General features: G+C 38.1%; 1 protein-coding gene across 1 annotated transcript in view; it reads right to left on the bottom strand.

Moving 5' to 3' along the window:
• Positions 1–6,779: 6,779 nt before the first annotated feature.
• The window catches only part of MAT2B (methionine adenosyltransferase 2B), a 148,421-nt gene continuing 137,177 nt past the window's right edge, over positions 6,780–18,023 (bottom strand). Inside the window, exon 14 of the transcript XR_007461405.1 lies at positions 6,780–9,076. The gene's annotated coding sequence lies outside the window, so the exon portion shown is untranslated. The remainder of the gene's footprint in view (positions 9,077–18,023) is intronic.

The raw sequence follows: 18,023 nt of genomic DNA on the forward strand, positions 1-18,023 counted from the left end.
GCAACATGCTTGGGATCTTCAAGGAATAATGAGGAAGTTGTGGTGGCTTGTGTACAGTGGTCAGTGGGGGGAGTAGGGGGAAATGAGAAATAAGGGGAAAGGAATGGAGCAGATCATAGAGAGTCTGGCAGAATGAGTGATCAAAATATAGCTATTGTTAACACATTTCATTCCTGTATTTTTGATGCAGGTTGGGATTAGATGCCGATAAGTCCTCTTTCAAAAGAAGACACTTGCTGAATAGATTATGGTCCTGTCACTTTCCCCCAGTGCTATCAATACCATATTTGGGTGCTCATTGACCCTGGGCTTTCGGTAAGTGGCAATTGCTTTTCATCTATCCAAAGTCCTGTTCATCCTAATGAAGATGCATCATTGGCACTTGCTTCCTGCATGGCTGGGAAAGAGCAGTAGAACCAAAAGGCCCCATCCAGATGGAGGAGCTCAGTAGAACATCTGCCTTGCGTGTCTGTCACCTCCCTACCTTCTGCTGCTGTGTTAGCTGCCAGCCATTGCATCAATTCCTGAATCAAGGGCCCTCCTCTTCTGGTGTTTTCTTAGAGCTTTGACAGATTATCTGCACTGTTATTCCTAACAACATCATGCCATCTTCTTAAAACTGTAGGAAAATCTTGATAGAAATCTCAGTCCTTTAAAAAACTGCACTATTTGATCTCCAAAATGGATCAATTAAACCATAGCCACACCTGAAAATTTCCTATCAACTGACATTAGGCAGTTAATTCATTGCATCAGTTAATTACATGGACGGCCTATACTGGTCCATACAACTCTGAAGAAACAAGAAAGCTATGGAGAACACATTTGTCCCTCTCCAACTCCTATACAACCATTCTAGTCCAAATCACCCTCATCTTCTGCCTAGATTAATATAGAAGCCTCCTGTGGCGCCTGGGTGGCTCAGTCGGTTGAGCGTCCGACTTCAACTCAGGTCATGATCTCATGGTCCGTGAGTTCGAGCCCCGTGTCAGGCTCTGTGCTGACAGCTTGGAGCCTGGAGCCTGCTTCGGATTCTGTGTCTCCCTCTCTATCTGCCCCTCCCCTGCTCATGCTCTGTCTCTCTCTCTCTCTCTGTCAAAAATAAATACACATTAAAAAAAACTTTTTTTTAAATATAGAAGCCTCCTGACTGATCTCGTCCAAACCACTCTAGTCCAAACCATCACTTGCCTGATTATTACTAACACTACATAGCCTCCTAACTAGCCTATTTCCAGTCCAGCTCCCTTAAGTTGATTTTCCACATTTGGTAATGTCAAGTGATATTTTGAAACCAAGTTCTAAACATCTGAGTTTTGTATAAAACCTTTTTATGAATTCCCAAAACTGTTAGGAATTATTTAATATAGATCAAGATTCCAACTGGCACCCGTAAGGCAATGCCTGATCTAGCCTTTACCTACTTCTTATCTAAGAACATGCCCCGCCCTGTCCCCTTCTCTATACTTTAGTTCTATTGGCCTTTATCCTGCTCTGCCAACATGCCATGGTCCTTTCTGCCTTCAGGATTTTTTTAATACTGTTGTCTCAGGCTGGAAACTCTTCCCATTCATCTCACATCACCTTCTACACTTTCTCACTTTTTACATACAACTAAAACACCCAAGGATACCTGCCTTGTGCTTCCCAGACAGATCTACCACTCTCTAATCCCCTCTATAGCTCCCTTTACTCTACTTGGGAAGCTCTTCTAGTTTGTGGTTACATGTCATTGTGATTATTTTATTAAATACCCATCTCCCGCCACTAGGCTGTACTCACGGGGAAACCAAGGAATTTGCTTTTCTCACCTCTTGAATCCCAGCATTTTCTGGCTCCAAAGGTAGTCCTCATTCTACTGCTTTCTGGAGAGATTTGTCAAAGAACAAATAGCCATTTAAACCTAGACAGCTCTCAATGTAAAGATTGCCTGTGTAGGTTTTTTAAACCTATGCCATTTGCTTTATTTTATACAGACGTAACAACATCAGTACTTTCAAGCATGAGCTTGAGCTAAGAACTGAACTAAGAGCTGAGACACCCATAATATGTGTTTTGAGTAACACTTTGCAAAACCAAAAATCTTGATCTTTTCTTCTCATTGAAGGTATATCCAAAAAGCTTGACTGTGGACATAAGCATTAAGATAAAAATGGAACTAGCCAAACTTCTGCTTCCATGAACTTACCTAATTTGTTCAGGGAAAATGAACATCTACTTGTTTATTTCTGATAGGTTCTACTTGGGTGCTTTGGTACCAATTCCATATTTTAGGTGAATAAAAAGGCAAAGCCTTGTTCTGTTGCAACATCATCCCTTACTGTGAAAAACAGACTATTTTCATAAATAGTATTTAATAACACTACCGTAAACTCCTGAGTTCTTAAAAAAGCATTACTTCATACTTGAGGAAAAAGAATAAAAGAATACCACTAATTGGGGCACCTGGGTGGCACCTGGGTGGCTCAGTCGGTTAAACGTCTGGCTTTGGCTCAAGTCATGATCTCAGGGTTCATAAGTTCAGGCCTGCATTGGGCTCTGTGATGACAGCTCAGAGCCTGGAGCCTGCTTTGGATTCTGTGTCTCCCTCTCTCTGCCCCTCTCCTGCTCCTGATCTCTCTCTCTCTCTCTCTCTCTCTCTCTCAAAAATGAATAAACATTAAAAATTTTTAAAAAAGAATACCACTAATCTATCCTAATTATAAATTCCTGTGAAAAATAACAAGAAAGAAGGAAGACAGAAAGATGTAGAAAGATAAAGTAACATTGAGAAAGCAGAATACTCAGTCATAAGTCTTAGAATTAGTGATTCTGTGTGAAATCATCATGTCACTCTAATGCATATACAGAAAAATGTAATGGTACACAACTACCCCCATAACTAACCACTAAATTAATAAAGATTTAAAGCACATAAAAATGATGTTTGATATTTAGAGCATAATATAAACATTCTATAAAATGGTGGGCAATAACTTTATTTCTTTAATATAAGCAATAAATATTTACTATTAATCTACTGTAAGCAAACCACTGGAGTCCATCTGTAAATAAAACCCAAAATTTCTGTCTCCATGAATTTAGATATTAGTAGGTAAAGGTAATCAACAAACAATAAATACCATCAGTACTTTATACAATTTGTTGGAAGGTAATAAACACTATGAAAAAGTAAAACAGGGAGGAGCTGAGAGCACAGGGACAGGGGATTGCAATTTAAACGTGATGGAGAGAGTAAGCCTCATTAGGGTGGTGACATTTAGCAAAGTTTGAAAAAGGTGAGAGAGCTAGCTTTGGGAATATTTGGATGAAGTACATTTCAAGTAGAAGTCAAGACTGTATCTGGGACATTCTAAGAACAGCAAAGATATGCGTGTGGCTGATTGTGGAGCAAGTGAGGTAGGAAAACACAGGAGAGGAATTCGGAGACGTACCAAGAGGACAGACCACACATTTTCACTTCCCTGTTGGTTAATGGTGTTGAACATCTTTTCATGTGCCATTTGTATATATTCTTTGGTAAAGTCAAGTATTTCCCAAGTTTGAAATTAGTTTGCTTGTTTCTTTACTATAGAGTTTTGAGGATTTTTTAAATGTTTATTTATTTATTTTGACAGAGAGAGAGAGAGAGAGAGAGGGGGAGAGAGAGAGAGAGAGAGAGAGAGAGAGAGAGAATCCCAAGCAGGCTCTGTGCGGTCAACACAGAGCCCAGATTGGGTCTCAGTCTCACAAACCATGAGCTCATGACCTGAGCCAAAATCAAGAGTCAGACACTTAACCTACTAAGCCACCCCAGTGCGCCAAGTTTTAAGAGTTTTTATATTTTTTGGATGCAAGTCCTTTGTTGGACATGTGGTTGGCAAATATTCTCTCCTAGTCTGTAGTTTGTCTTTTTATTCTCTAAATAATGTCTTTTGCAGGGCAAAGGTATTATATTTGATAAATTCCAATTTATCAACTTCTTCTATGGATCTTGCTTTTGGAGTTCCATCTAAGAACACTTTGCTCAACTCCAGGTCTTGAATATTTTCCTCTAAAAGTTTTATAATTTTAAAATTAGATTTGCAATTCATTTTTAGTTGATTTTTATACAAGGATTTTATACAAGATTGAGTGCCATGGTTTGTAAATGGACCCAAATAGTTCCAACATTGTCAAAAGGACTATACTTTTTCCATTGAATCACTTAGGCAACTTTGAAAAAGTCAAATGGCAATTATACAATGGAATATTATTTATGAACAAAAATAAATGAGTTATCAAGTCATGAGAATACATGGAAGAATCATAAATGCATATCTTTAAGTAAAAGAAGCCAGTCTGAAAAGGCTATATACTGTCTGATGACAATTATATGGCATTGTAGAAAAAGCAAAACTATAGAGACAGTAAAGAGATCAGGGATTGCCAGGGGTTTAGAAGGGAGAATTGAAGCATGGGGAATTTTTAGAGTGGTGTAACTATGCTGTATGATTCCTGACATATGACATTATGCACCTGTCAAAGCCATTCAACTTATAAAACTTTACAATGGACCTTAATGTATGCAAAATTTTAAAAATTACTTAGGATGACATATGATCCCAGAATGGAATATAGAATGTGACAAAGCAATCTAACAGTATTACAAATGTATAAAACTACCTCACTGGAAGAGGTGATGCTGACCTAAGTAACTTTGGAAATTAATGGAATTTATAAAATTAAAGGTAAAAGAAACTCTATTTAAATGCTATGCTCAGTCACTTCTTATCGTTTTGGCTAAGATCAAGTGTAAACACTATGCTTTAGTTGATAAAATTTTTCCCATGCAAGAAAAGGTTAACAAATCTAACTCAGCTATACATGTATACTGGAATTAAACAATTAAGAGTATAAATGGTGAATGATGGAAGCCCAAGTTCTTATTGTTGGAGTGGGGTCTACGGATAAACAAGAGAAGGAGCTAGAAAGATCCATATGATATTAGAGTTGGAGACATCATTAACTCATGTTTAGCTTAATATAAATTAAAATGATTACATGCAGAAATAGTTATAAACACATGTATAGACACAGTATACAAATATAAATTTCCCTGATCCATCAACCAAAGGGCCTAGAGTCAGTAACATCTCAGTAGCAGTGGACAAACTAGTGTCCAGGTCTTGGTTTCTAATACCACTATCCAAGAAAAAGAACCAGGTCTTCTTGGAGAATGAAAGAATGGGGGGATTCTAGGGCTGAAACAGAAAATATAGAAGAGGTTCCTAGTAGGAAATGTACAAGATGTGCCAGGAGCAACTTGTAGTGCCAGGAATTAAGGAAGTACTTTCAAAAACAAAAAACAAAAAACACCATCAGGGCATATGAAAGTGAAACAGGAGCCAATTGAAAGAGTTCCCAATGTTCTGACTTGGAACAATTTGAACAACAAAACAAAGTCATATTGGATTATAACCCATAAAATAAATATTCATGGACCCATACTCCCAGATAGATAGATAGATAGATATAAATAGGAAAAAGAGCTAAATCTTCCATGCAGAAGAATTTCAGGTAGTTTAGTTACATAGTCTTTCCTCAAGGAGGAGGGAACATAACCCCCCACTCCTTAAGTATGGGCTAGGTATAGCAACTTGCCTCCAAATAGTTAAGTATGGAAAACAGGGGAAATGAAAAGTTTTCAGTTGAAAAATGACAAACACTATTTCAGCCAGATGATCAAAGGCAACATCAACAGTGGTAAGTCACATTGGTAGTATGTGCTCTTGATATAACGTGATGAAAAAGGTATTTTACCTCTATGATCTTCCTCCCCCAAAAATAAAGCCACAGTCTATGAAAAAACTTCAGGGGGTCGCCTGGGTGGCTCAGTCGTGAACTTCAGCTCAGGTCATGATCTCACAGTTCATGGGTTTGAGCCCCATGTCAAGCTTTGTGCTATCAGCACAGAGCCCACATCACATCCTCTGTCCCCCTCTTTCTCTGCTCCTTCCCTGCTCACACTCGCAGTCTCCCCCTCTCTCTCCCCCTCTCTCTCAAAAACTAGAAAATAAATAAATAAACACTTAGAAAAAAAATCAGGAAAATCCCAATTGAGGGGCAATCTACAAAAGACCCAACCATACTCTTCAAGACTATCGAGGTGAACAAAAACAAGGTAAGTCTGAGAAACTGCCACAGCTAAGAGAGAACCTAAGGACACATGACAACTAAATGTAATGTGCATCCTCCATCGAACTCTGGAACAGAAAAAAGAGTTTAGGTAAAAGCTAAAGAAATATTTAAATAAAAAAGGTACGAACTTTAGTTAATAATAATGTATCAATATTGGTTCATTAATTATAACCAATGTACCATATTTTTTTTTTAATGTTTATTTATTTTTGAGACAGAGAGAGACAGAGCATGAATGGGGGAGGGGCAGAGAGAGAGGGAGACACAGAATTGGAAGCAGGCTCCAGGCTCTAAGCCATCAGCCCAGAGCCCCACACGGGGCTCAAACTCACGGACCACGAGATCATGACCTGAGTTGAAGTCGGACGCTTAACTGACTGAGCCACCCAGGCACCGCACCAATGTACCATATTAATGTGAGATGTTAATAATAGAAGAAACTGTGGGTAGGGGGTATATAGGAACTCTATTATCTTCTCAGTTTTTCTGTAAATATAAAATTGTTTAATTTTTCTGTAAATATAAAATTGTTTAAAGATAGTTTTTCATTAAAATAAATAAGATAATCAAATGCAAATAAAATCAAATGGTCATATTTGTGTTGATCTATTTCTGGATTCTCCAATGATCTGTGTATTTATACTTTTGACAAAGGAAAAAGAAACTGTATAAAATTTATGTTCATTCTTCTTGAAATGTTTGCTAGAATTCACCAGTCAGACCACCTGGGCCATAGATTTCTTTTATAGGTTTTAAACTATGTATTCAGCTTTTTAATAAAGTGATAGGAGTATTCAGGTTACCTATTTCATCTTCAGTGAGTTTGGTAATAGTATTTTTTAAGGAATTAGTACATTTTTCTTATTATTGAATATTGAATTCATGTGCATAGAGTTGTTTGTAGCATTTCTTTAGTGTCCTTTTTTTCTTTAGTGTCTGTAGTGATATCGACTTATTTTATTCATGCTATTGGTAATTTGTGTCCTTTCTATATTGTTGTTTGGTCAGTCTTACCAACAACACCTGTGTACTTTTGACACTTTTGAGATTTCCTACAATAAACATTTGTCATTTTATAATTAGAAAATATACCATTTTAAATTTGTTTGTTTCTTCATTTAAATTGTAGATAATAATGCTTACAACATGGGGGGGTGATATGTGGGTTAAAACTGGTAATGCCTATAAAAGTTCTGTATAATTTATGTACAGATGTTAACTATTATGATTATAAGTAAAGGAAGAGAGTTGTGTAACTAAATTAGAAGAATATCGTTATCCAACTTAGGAAGAGATGTCAATATTGTATTATGATTTTATGGGTTCAAGAGAAGAACCTACATTTTAAAACATGGTTTCCTACAACATTTAAAATGAGGTTGCTCACAATTAGATGTCTATGTGACATTTATTGACTTAAAATTTTTAATCATTTTTAAAAATGACTAACCACAACTAAAAATTCAAAATCTTTATCAACAAGTATAAAAGAACAGCAGAACATAGGCAATTATCTCATTAGTTCTGAAACATCCAATGTATTTCTTTGAAGACCAGTCACCTAAACTAAATCTTACCATACAGTTGGATGATTCATATTATTTAGTCCCCAGGTAGATTATCTGTGAGCTTAGAGCATGCTGGCATATTTGTCCTATGTTTCAGATTAAAAAACAAAATTGAAAAAACTAATATAAACCAGCACTGGAAAAATTAGTTCAAATAATATAATACTTTTAAACCTTGCCTTTTATATTAGCATGGATTTTAGAGGCAAATAGGACAGGGAGAGGGAATTGTATTTTCCTTTAAAGCACTTAAGGTGGGATAATACAAATACTCTATCCCACAAAAAAATTTTTTGCTAAATTCCCTCCCTGTGAAGCACAGAACTCTATCTGGTATTTGGAAGATGCTACTCTATGAGGAAGTGATCTCCTAAATACTGAGCTCTTAGAGCCCCATGAATTTACAGGTAGGATTGAGGGGAGAGAAATGACAAGATAAGAAGGATTCGAACTGTAGGAGAAAGAAGGGCATTAGATGAAGCCAACACATTCAGTATGATTTATGCAATACCCAAGTACTAATTCAAGCCAACAGCATACTTCCAGGCTATATGCAACTACCAAATTACCATAAATTAAGCTCAAGCAAAAATAAGGCCATAAAATGGACATTTTACAGTGGCTATTGACTACAATGTTCAGTTTGCATTAAATCTTCTGAAATATCGTTACTTTGTCAACTGAATTAGTAATTGGTATCTTCTTGGGAGGGAAATATATAATACTTCAAACTCCGTATATATTACTCACCACAATTAAAGTCACTCGCTGTAAGAAGCTGCTATCTATATGCATCAGACTAATTATTTTGTGCTTTTTTACTAAGATAATGGGACACTGATGCCAGTGGGCAAATCCTGATCATACATTATACCACACTTCCTAGCAATTTTTATGGAAAACTACAGGTGGAGACAGATTATAATGGGAACATCTAATTGAAATTCATCTCCATTTTGCTTCAGATGGAAGGCATGCTGCTTGAGCCCTGAAACATATTCAATTTCATTCAAATTGGATGCAGATTTTTCCAGCAAAACTAAATTCAAAAGACATATATTTCAAAGGGTCCTAGAAGAAAGACAGGAGTACCATAAACGTTGACCACTTGGGTTTGTTAAGCTGCTGCTTTCCAAGGTAGGAATAGAAAACTGAACTTCTAGTAAAGGCTGTTATCTTTGTGATACCATATTGCACTGGCAGTTAGTAACTCCGAGGCTTCACAAAGACCATAAAGGAAAACTGTCCAATCCTTTAATAAATCCTCTAATATGCCACAGTCAGGTCTCTTCATTCATGTGCAGATCCCCACTGTCTCCTTCTTCCATGTCCACCTTTGGCACCAGCTCCTAGGACAGAAGATGGAGATTTTCCAATGAACTATTGAGTAGGAAGGTATCTCCTTCCTGGGCCAAGAAAAGTTTTAAACACAAACACACTCATAATCATGCACACACATGCAAAGTGCATGCACATTCTTCCACACACTCACACACATGCATACATACATGAACATGCACATTCATACATAACATATATGTATGTTTATATTTGCATGTACACGTGCACATGTGTGTGTATGTGATACGCATATTCCCCTCCTTCACAATAAACCAAAACATTCTTCATTGGCAATAAGGCTGATAAAATGCTTAAGCAAAGTATCAGGTAAGTACTCAATACAATATTATTTAAAATGAAAATTTTCTGAGTTATTTTTGCTAAACGCTAGATAATATATTTCTTAAGAATAATTGATTTACTCCTAAATCCACTCATTTACTTAACCCATATTTGATGAACACCATCTATGTGCCATTTACTAAAGCAGGTGCCAGAGATAGACCAGGGACCTCAAAGGTCTTTAAGTCAGCCTTTAAGAAGCTTTAATTTGCGTGCAGAAGAAACAAACAGGTAAATATGTCAGGTGCTGATATGTAATACAAGGAAAAAGAACACAATGCGGTGAAAGGAGAGTAATGGTGGCTGCTATATATACAGTATTCAGAGAAGGCTTCTCTCAGACGGTCATATTTCAAGAGACCTGAATGAAATAAGAGAGTAAAAAACTGGAGGAAGAGGATTCTAGGCAGAAGGAATGGCCTATACAAAGGCAGAAGTATGCTGTAGGTAGATATAATGAGAGGAGAGCAAAAGGAGATGAGGTCAGAGAGAGAGTTAAGAAAAGATAGGGTTCCACCTTAGAAGCTATGGTAATGACTTTGTGAGGTGGGTGCCACTGGAGGGCTATAAATAGAAGAGCTACATGATCTGATCTTTAACAGGCCTTTCTCTGTTTGCTCTATAGAAAAAAAAAGATGGAAGGGAGAAGGGAGAGACACAGGCAATGCATTTAGGAGGTCACTAGTCGAATCCAGGGGAGAGATGATGGTGACTTGAACTAGCACCCTGCATTGCACATGGTGAGAAGTGACCAGATTCTGTATATATTTTGAAAGTAGAGACTTCTGGAGTTGTTTTGTAGACAATCTGGAGTAGATTTATATAGGTATGTGAAGAAAAAAAAAAGGGATTCAAAGTTTACTCCAAAGCTTTCTTCCTGAGCAACTGGAAGAACTGGAAGAACTAAATTGTATGTCAAGTGCCCAGGACACATTAGGTACTAAAAGATGCTGGCAATCAGTATGCATATTATTCCCTTGGTGTGAGACCAGAACTGTCCTCTTTACCAGACACAGGAGACCTAATGAATAGCTGTAGTGGAAGACTTTGTCTTTGAGCTGTTAGTTTGTATCAAGAAGGGAGACTCTACATGCCAACACTTCTTCACTGGGGGGGAAGGAGCTGGAGTCTTAAAACAGAAGCTGTAGATAAATCTCCAGGGATTCCATGGACAGTTCCCATAAAGTTTGGTTTTTTTTTTTTTTTACTGCTATATTAAGATGTGCTCAAATCTTCACAGGCAACACACTATAATCAAAATTAATCCAATCCTTCTGATATGGCGTTATACTCACAAATAAGCATTTATGCAAGCTTCGAATACAGTGAAATAAATTTCTGACATAAAACCAAAAAAAAAAAAAAAGAGCAATACAACTAAATTCAATCTTTTAGGAAGTATAGAAAGGTGGTTTCTTTAAGGAGACATATTCAGCATGAAGATCGTATTGGTTACAAATATAAACAGCTTCCTATAAAGTACAAATAAATTCACAGAATATGGAACGATAGAGCCACAATAACTTAATAAGAAAGAATAGAGCATCCCAAAAATATATTGCTAAATGTAAAGTTGCCAACCAGGTACACAACTTCCAAAACATTCTCTAAAATGTGTGATATTCCAAAATATTCTCCTTACAGCCCTTTCCAGAGAAAGAATATTAACTGGCTAAACCATGGGCAGGGCACAGGAAGATAATTCTAAAGATGTCAGCCCTGTTCCTTAAGAGTTTCCAGTCTCTATGATGAAATCGTTGAGAAGGCAATTTCATACCCCCCCCCAAAAAAAAGTGTGTCTGTAAACAAAAACACATCCACATATTTGCCATTCCCATATTGATACAAATGTGTAACTAGAAAATATCATCTATACCAACATGTGCTAGATATTCTTTATCTGCTCCTTCAGTTCCACTCTCCAGCCTTCTCCATCTTGTCTGGTGTCTCAGAAGTCTGACTTTTATAGACTGCATCGCCTGGACTCCTGGCCCTATGGATCTGGCCAATGAAAAGCACCAGAAAGAGATCAAAGGGCCAAAGGAGAGAGAAGTTTTCCTCCCTGCCAGAGGATGGGGTGACAATGGCTGTCCATGGTGCCTGTCCAGGGGTCTTCTCTTACACCTATAAGTCCCACCAAGTTCTGGTAACTACTTCCTCCCCTTGCACCTATTTCCTACTACTGCTAGGATGGCTCATCATCCCTTAACAGTTCCCCCTAAACTTGCTCACACCTTTGTAAATAAGCGGTTATTAAAGTGTCTTTAATAACCTCTCAAAGAGACTTTCCATTTCCTGCCACCCAACTGATACAGTGATCTCCAAACTTAATTCATAATCATTTGTAGAGCTTTTTAGAAACACAGATTCCCAGAGCCTATCCAAGACCTAATGAATCAGAATCTCTATGCTTGGAGCTAAAGAACAAATAGCTTCAATAAACAACATAGGTGATTCCAACGCAGCCAATCTGGCAACCATCCCCACACCAGCATTTGGGAACCAGCCACCCTCTCTGAAGACCTTCCCATGTCAAACTGAGGCATCTGAAAACAAACATGGTGCTTCCAGAATCCAACCTCAGCCACCCTTCCCTCTGACACCAGAGCAACCAGTACATAGAAAAAGTGGGTTCTCCACGGGGACATCGAAAGCCAAGGAAAACAAGTGTATGGTCTGACATGATAGGAGATACTCCTGAGCACATAAAATAAATGCTCAACTACCCCCTTCACATTTTATTAGATTCTCAATTGAAAATCACTTTTCAACCATTTTACAGGAAATGAAACGCATTTTTACCTCCATCTGGTGCCAAAATTAACAAAGTAGAAAATGCCGAGTAGTTTAGACCTGCCCAGCTTTAGTTCAGAATGGGCACTGGAGCACCCAGTGCCCTCCAGCCTTGGGGAAATGAGGCCTGTTTATTCCTGAACACCATGAACCTCTGGTAGGACCAGCAGATAAAGAGAATCAAGAGCCCAACCTGCTCCAGTCTCATGAGATCTACTCTCCATTCTGAAGCCAAAGGCATCAGGAGATGGGCTAAGCTGACCATCTGTTCTTCTCTCTGATAATATGTAATTAAGTAATTTATTTATTCAGCACTTGAACCCCCTCCTCTCACCTCCCATTAGTCAGGGATGATTATGCCAGACCCAGCTGTAGGTAACATATTGCACACTCAGACAAGCTCTGTGCTACAAAGCACTCTGCTAGCCTCCTGGCTATCGCCACCTCTCAGACCTGACCACAGGAGTAACTGCGCGAGGCTTGCTGCTCTGCTGGCTTTGCTTTCTTCCCCAACGCTTAGGAGCCACTTTCCTGCTGTGCATTAAACCATTTACTGTGCATATTTAATTCATTTGTTCAAAGATGAATTTACCCACATCCTCTGATCACTTCCACCAAGCCAGCTAGGCATCACCAATGGATTTCTCCCATCTGGTAAATTTTATCTAAAATATAAACAAACAAATGTACACAGAGCCTGACATACAACTATAGAGTGCTGGGATTGATTCCATAAGCCTCCAGCAAAACGTACCACTGAAACTATGATTACATATAGCATATGTAATGTTTTGCATATTACATGTGATGCTTTGCATAGTACATCTGTTTTTGTAGCCTGACCAACAAATATTTCCCTTTTGCTGATAGTGCCTTTTTAATATTTTATGGGAGACCATCATTCTTTACTCAATGTCCCTGGAGTTTATTGAGGCTGGCTCAATTCAAGGTTGGCCTAGCCCAATGAATGCAAATTCTAGAAATATTTTTTTAAATTTTGTTTATCTTTATTTATTTTTAAGAGCGAGAGAGACAGAGCGTGAGCAGGGGAGGGGCAGAGAGAGAGGGAGACACAGAATTGGAAGCAGGCTCCAAGCTATGAGCTGTCAGCACAGAGCCCAACATGGGGTTCAAACTCACGGAACATGAGATTATAACCTGAGCCAAAGTCGGACGCTTAACCAACTGAGCCACCCAGGTGCCCCTGGAAATATTTGTTTTAAATGAAGCTTTTTCCACTGATGTCTAAGAAGATAGCAGTTGCTTGGGTCATTGGTGATCATCTTGTCATCTTAGCATTAGCTCGCTAAATAAATTCATACAGAACTAAGAGATGGAGAGACCAACTCCTGAGCAACCAAGTCACCATTTCAGTACCTGGATCCAGCTGAAGCTATATGTATTCCAGGGTTTTTCTGGTATATAAACCAATAAATTCCTATCACTGCTTTAGTCACTTAGTTATTTATTTTTTTTTTTTTAATTTGAGAGAGAGAGAGAGAGAGCGCGCGCAGGAAAGAGGGGCAGGGAGGAAGAGACAGAGAATCCCAAGCAGGCTCCACATTCAGTGCAGAGCCCAATGTGGGGCTTGATCCTACAACCCTGGGATCAAGACCAGAGCCAAAATCAAGAGTCAGATGCTCAACCAACTGAGCCACCCAGGCACCTCACTCAGTTAGTTTTGAACATTTGCAAACATAAAATTTTGATTGATATACTTTCCTCATTTTAAATGTTACAGGTCACTAGGAAGCCTCAATAATTGTTCAGGCATGGATTGGGTAAATTGACCTCAATATAGCACATTCTTTTTTTATACACATTGTACAAGGAGACCATAAACAAATATAAAACCAGATCACAAAAAGAATTTAAAAACAATGACTCCAAAAGCATGGATTCTTGAGAATTGGAAGGGGTTAAAAGTTATTATAGTACAGTCTAACGGCCAATGATATTAGTTCCCTAACACTGATATTACTCAAGGGGAGACTGGAGGACATTTGCACAGGATGTAGTAGAGAGTGTTCTCAGAGCAAAGAAGATAGTTTGGCGTCCACAAAGATTGTTGTGGTAAGCTGAATAATAGGCCCCCAAAGATATTCATGTCCTAATCTCTGGAATCTGTGAATATTGTCTTATATGGCAAAAAAAGAACTTTGCAGATATGATTAAATTAAGGACCTTGAAACAATGAGATTGTCCTGGATTATCCAGGTGGACCCTAAATACAATCACAAGTATCCTTCCAAGAGGGAGACAGAGGGAGATTTGACTACACACAGAAGAGAAGGCAATGTGACCACGGAAGCGGATAAAAGCATGATGTGGCCACAAGCCAGCAAATGCTAGCAGCCACCAAAAGCTGTAAGAGGCAAGGAACTGATTCTCTCCTAGAGCCTCCAAAGACAATGCAGCCCTGCAGATAGCTTGATTTTGGCCCACTATAACTGATGTCAGACTTCTGGCCTCTGGAAATATGAAATAATAAATTTCTATTGTTTTCAACTACCAAGTTTGTGGTAACTTGTTACAGCAGCCGTGGGAAACTAATAAAGCATTCACAACTCCAGTGTCCTGTGATTTCTTTTTATTTTAGACACCCCTTTATATCATTGGCAGATGATAATGATATTGATAAACATTTCTTTAGGGCTTACTCTGTGCCATGCACCATCCCAACAACTTTATATGTATTACCCCATTTAAATTTCTCAGTGACCTTATGACACAGTTACCATTATGATGGCATTTTTAGATAGGCAAAGAGAAACTCATGGAGGTTAAATAGCTTGCCATGGCAACAAAGCTAATAAATTATAAAGCCAGAATTTGAATTCAAATAATCTGATTTCAGAGTCTGAGATCTTAACTATTATAGATAAGATAATGCTTACTTATGTTTTATCCCTCTCAATGATGAAGAAAGGAGAAAGTCATCACCCATCTGGAAGGTGGGCTATCTTTTCTTGCACAGATGCTTCAATTCAGCATGAAGTTTCCCTCATATCAAGCCTAAATTTATCTCCTTCTAAATGGGAACCCTCTTGCACTATTGGTGGGAATGCAAACTGGTCCAGCCGCTCTGGAAAACAGTGTGGAGGTTCCTCCAAAAATTAAAAATACATCTACCCTATGACCCAGCAATAGAACTACTATGAATTTATCCAAAAGATATAGAAGTGCTGATTCATAGGGGCACATGTACTCCAACGTTTAGAGCAGCACTTTCAACAATAGCCAAATTATGGAAAGAGCCTAAATGTCCATCAACTGATGAATGGATAAAGAAGATGTTGTTTGTATATACAATGGAATACTACTTGGCAATGAGAAAGAATGAAATCATGCCATTTGCAGCAACGTGGATGCAACTGGAAATTATTATGCTAAGTGAAATGAGTTACCAGAGAAAGACAGATATCATATGTTTTCACTCATATGTGGAACTTGAGAAACTTAACAGAAGTCCATGCGGGAAGAGAAGGGAGAAAAAATAGTTACAGAGAGGGAGGGAAGCAAACCATAAGAGACTCAGAGAACAAATACAGAGAACAAACTGAGGGTTGACTGGGGGGTAGGGGTGGGAGAGGGGGAAATGGGTTATGGGCATTGAGGAGGGGACTTGCTGGAGTGAGCACTGGTTGTTGTATGTAAGCAATAAACCACAGCAATATATCCCCAAAACCAAGAGCACACTGTACACACTATATGTTAGCCAATTTGACAATAAATTACGTTAAAAAAATTTATCTCCTTCTGTAACTTCTGCCTATTATAAAGCCCTCTGGAGATACAAAGAATAAATCTAATTGGTGTTCCACAACACAACTCATCATACCCCCTCAAATTTTCCCTTCTCCAAGCTAAATCTCCCTGTGTTTTAAATTCATTCTTGAGGCGCCTGGGTGGCTCAGTTGGTTGAGTGACCAACTTCAGCTCAGGTCATGATCTCACGGTTTGGGAGTTCAAGCCCCGTCAGGCTCTGTGCTGACAGCTCTGAGCCTGGAGCCTGCTTCAGATTCTGTGTCCCCCTCTCTCACTCTGCCCCTCCCCCACTCATGCTCTGTCTCTCTCTGTCTCAGAAATAAATAAACATTAAAAATAAAATAAAATAAAATAAAATAAAACAAAATAAAATAAAATAAAATAATAAACTCATCCTCAAATGACATAGTATCCCAATGTTTCACTATGCTAACTGTCCCTGTCATGACATATCACAAGTCTGTTAATATTCTGTAAAGTGCAGTATCCAGAACACAATGTCATGTTCTAGTTAGGTCTTGCCAGCACAAAATATAAACTATTACCTCTACTGTCCTGGTCATAAATTCCATTAGGCTACTTTAAAAATATAGTCTTTAACATGAAAAGGCACTCAATAGTACTAAGCACAGAAATACAAATCAAAATCACAATGAAATATCATTTCACACCTGTTAGAATGGCTATCCTCAAAACAAGACAGAACAAGTGTTGGCAAGTTTGTGGAAATAAGGGAACCTCTGAACACTGATGGTGGAAATGTAAATTGGCACAGCCACTGTAGAAAACAGTGTGAAGATTCCTCAAACAAATTGAAAATGTAGCTACCACATGATCCAGTAATGTCACTTCTGAGTATTTATCCAAAAGAATGGAAGAGATATCTGCCCTCCTATGTTCAATGTAGCATTATTCACAATAGGCAAGATATGGAAACAACCTAAGTGTCTGTCAATGGATGAATGGATAAAGAAGATGTGGTATATATACTATGGAGTTTTATTCACCCATGAGAAAGAAGGAAACCCCACCTTTTGCAACAATACAGACGGACCTTATTATCCTAAGTGTAATAACCCACACAGAAAAAAGGTAAATGTTATATACTACTTATATGTGGAATCTAAAAGAGGCAAACTTACAGAAACAGAAACTATAATGGTGGTTACCAGAGGCTAGGTCATAGGGGCAATGGGGAGATATTGGTCAAAGAGAACAAACTTCCAGTTATAAGATGAATAAGTTCTGGGGATCTAATGTCCAGCATGGTGATTACAATTAATAATGCTGTATTATATACTTGAAAGTTGCCAAGGGAGTAGCTCTTACATGTTCTCACCACAAAAAGACATGGTAATGATGTGATATAATGGGTGTGTTAGCTAACACTATAGTGGCTGGTGATTATTTTGCCATTTATAAATGTGTTAACTCAGCATGTTATATACCTTAAATTTATACAATGTTACATATCAATTATATCTCAACGAAGCTGGGGAAAATACATTCTTTGACTTAGCAGTGATATAATGGACACATACTTTCAGAGTGAGGATAACATTCATGGGGTATACATGAAGTAATTCAACAAGAAAAGTTAATTTTAGGACTTCAGGCAACAATATCAGATCGGCTAACATGAAATCTTCTGCTATAAAACATATAGCTATTCTGGTTAAAATATCACAAATATCCTTTTAAATACATGTCTGAACTCAAATAAAAGTACAGGAAATACCCAGAGGTAAAAAATGAAGATAAAACTCAGTGAGATAGTATCATGTTATCCTGGTTTGGTGATTGGGGAAGGGATGGGTCTGGTCTCAGCCTAGGGGCTTTGATTTTAATAGCTGACCACGTACTACATAAGACCTGGAACCTATGAGAAGCAGAAAGCTGGAAATGAGACCCTCGTCCTTAATCCAGGAACTTTAGAGGACTGCATTTTCAGTGAAATGGTGTTCTCACTGGAAAAGAAATGTAATGAGGAGGTTGGTGCAATTCTACATTTCAGGCATGAGGAGGGGAGGAACCCCCCTAAAAATTTTTAAC

Source organism: Panthera uncia (genome assembly GCF_023721935.1).
Source record: "Panthera uncia isolate 11264 chromosome A1 unlocalized genomic scaffold, Puncia_PCG_1.0 HiC_scaffold_17, whole genome shotgun sequence".
Taxonomy (NCBI): domain Eukaryota; kingdom Metazoa; phylum Chordata; class Mammalia; order Carnivora; family Felidae; genus Panthera; species Panthera uncia.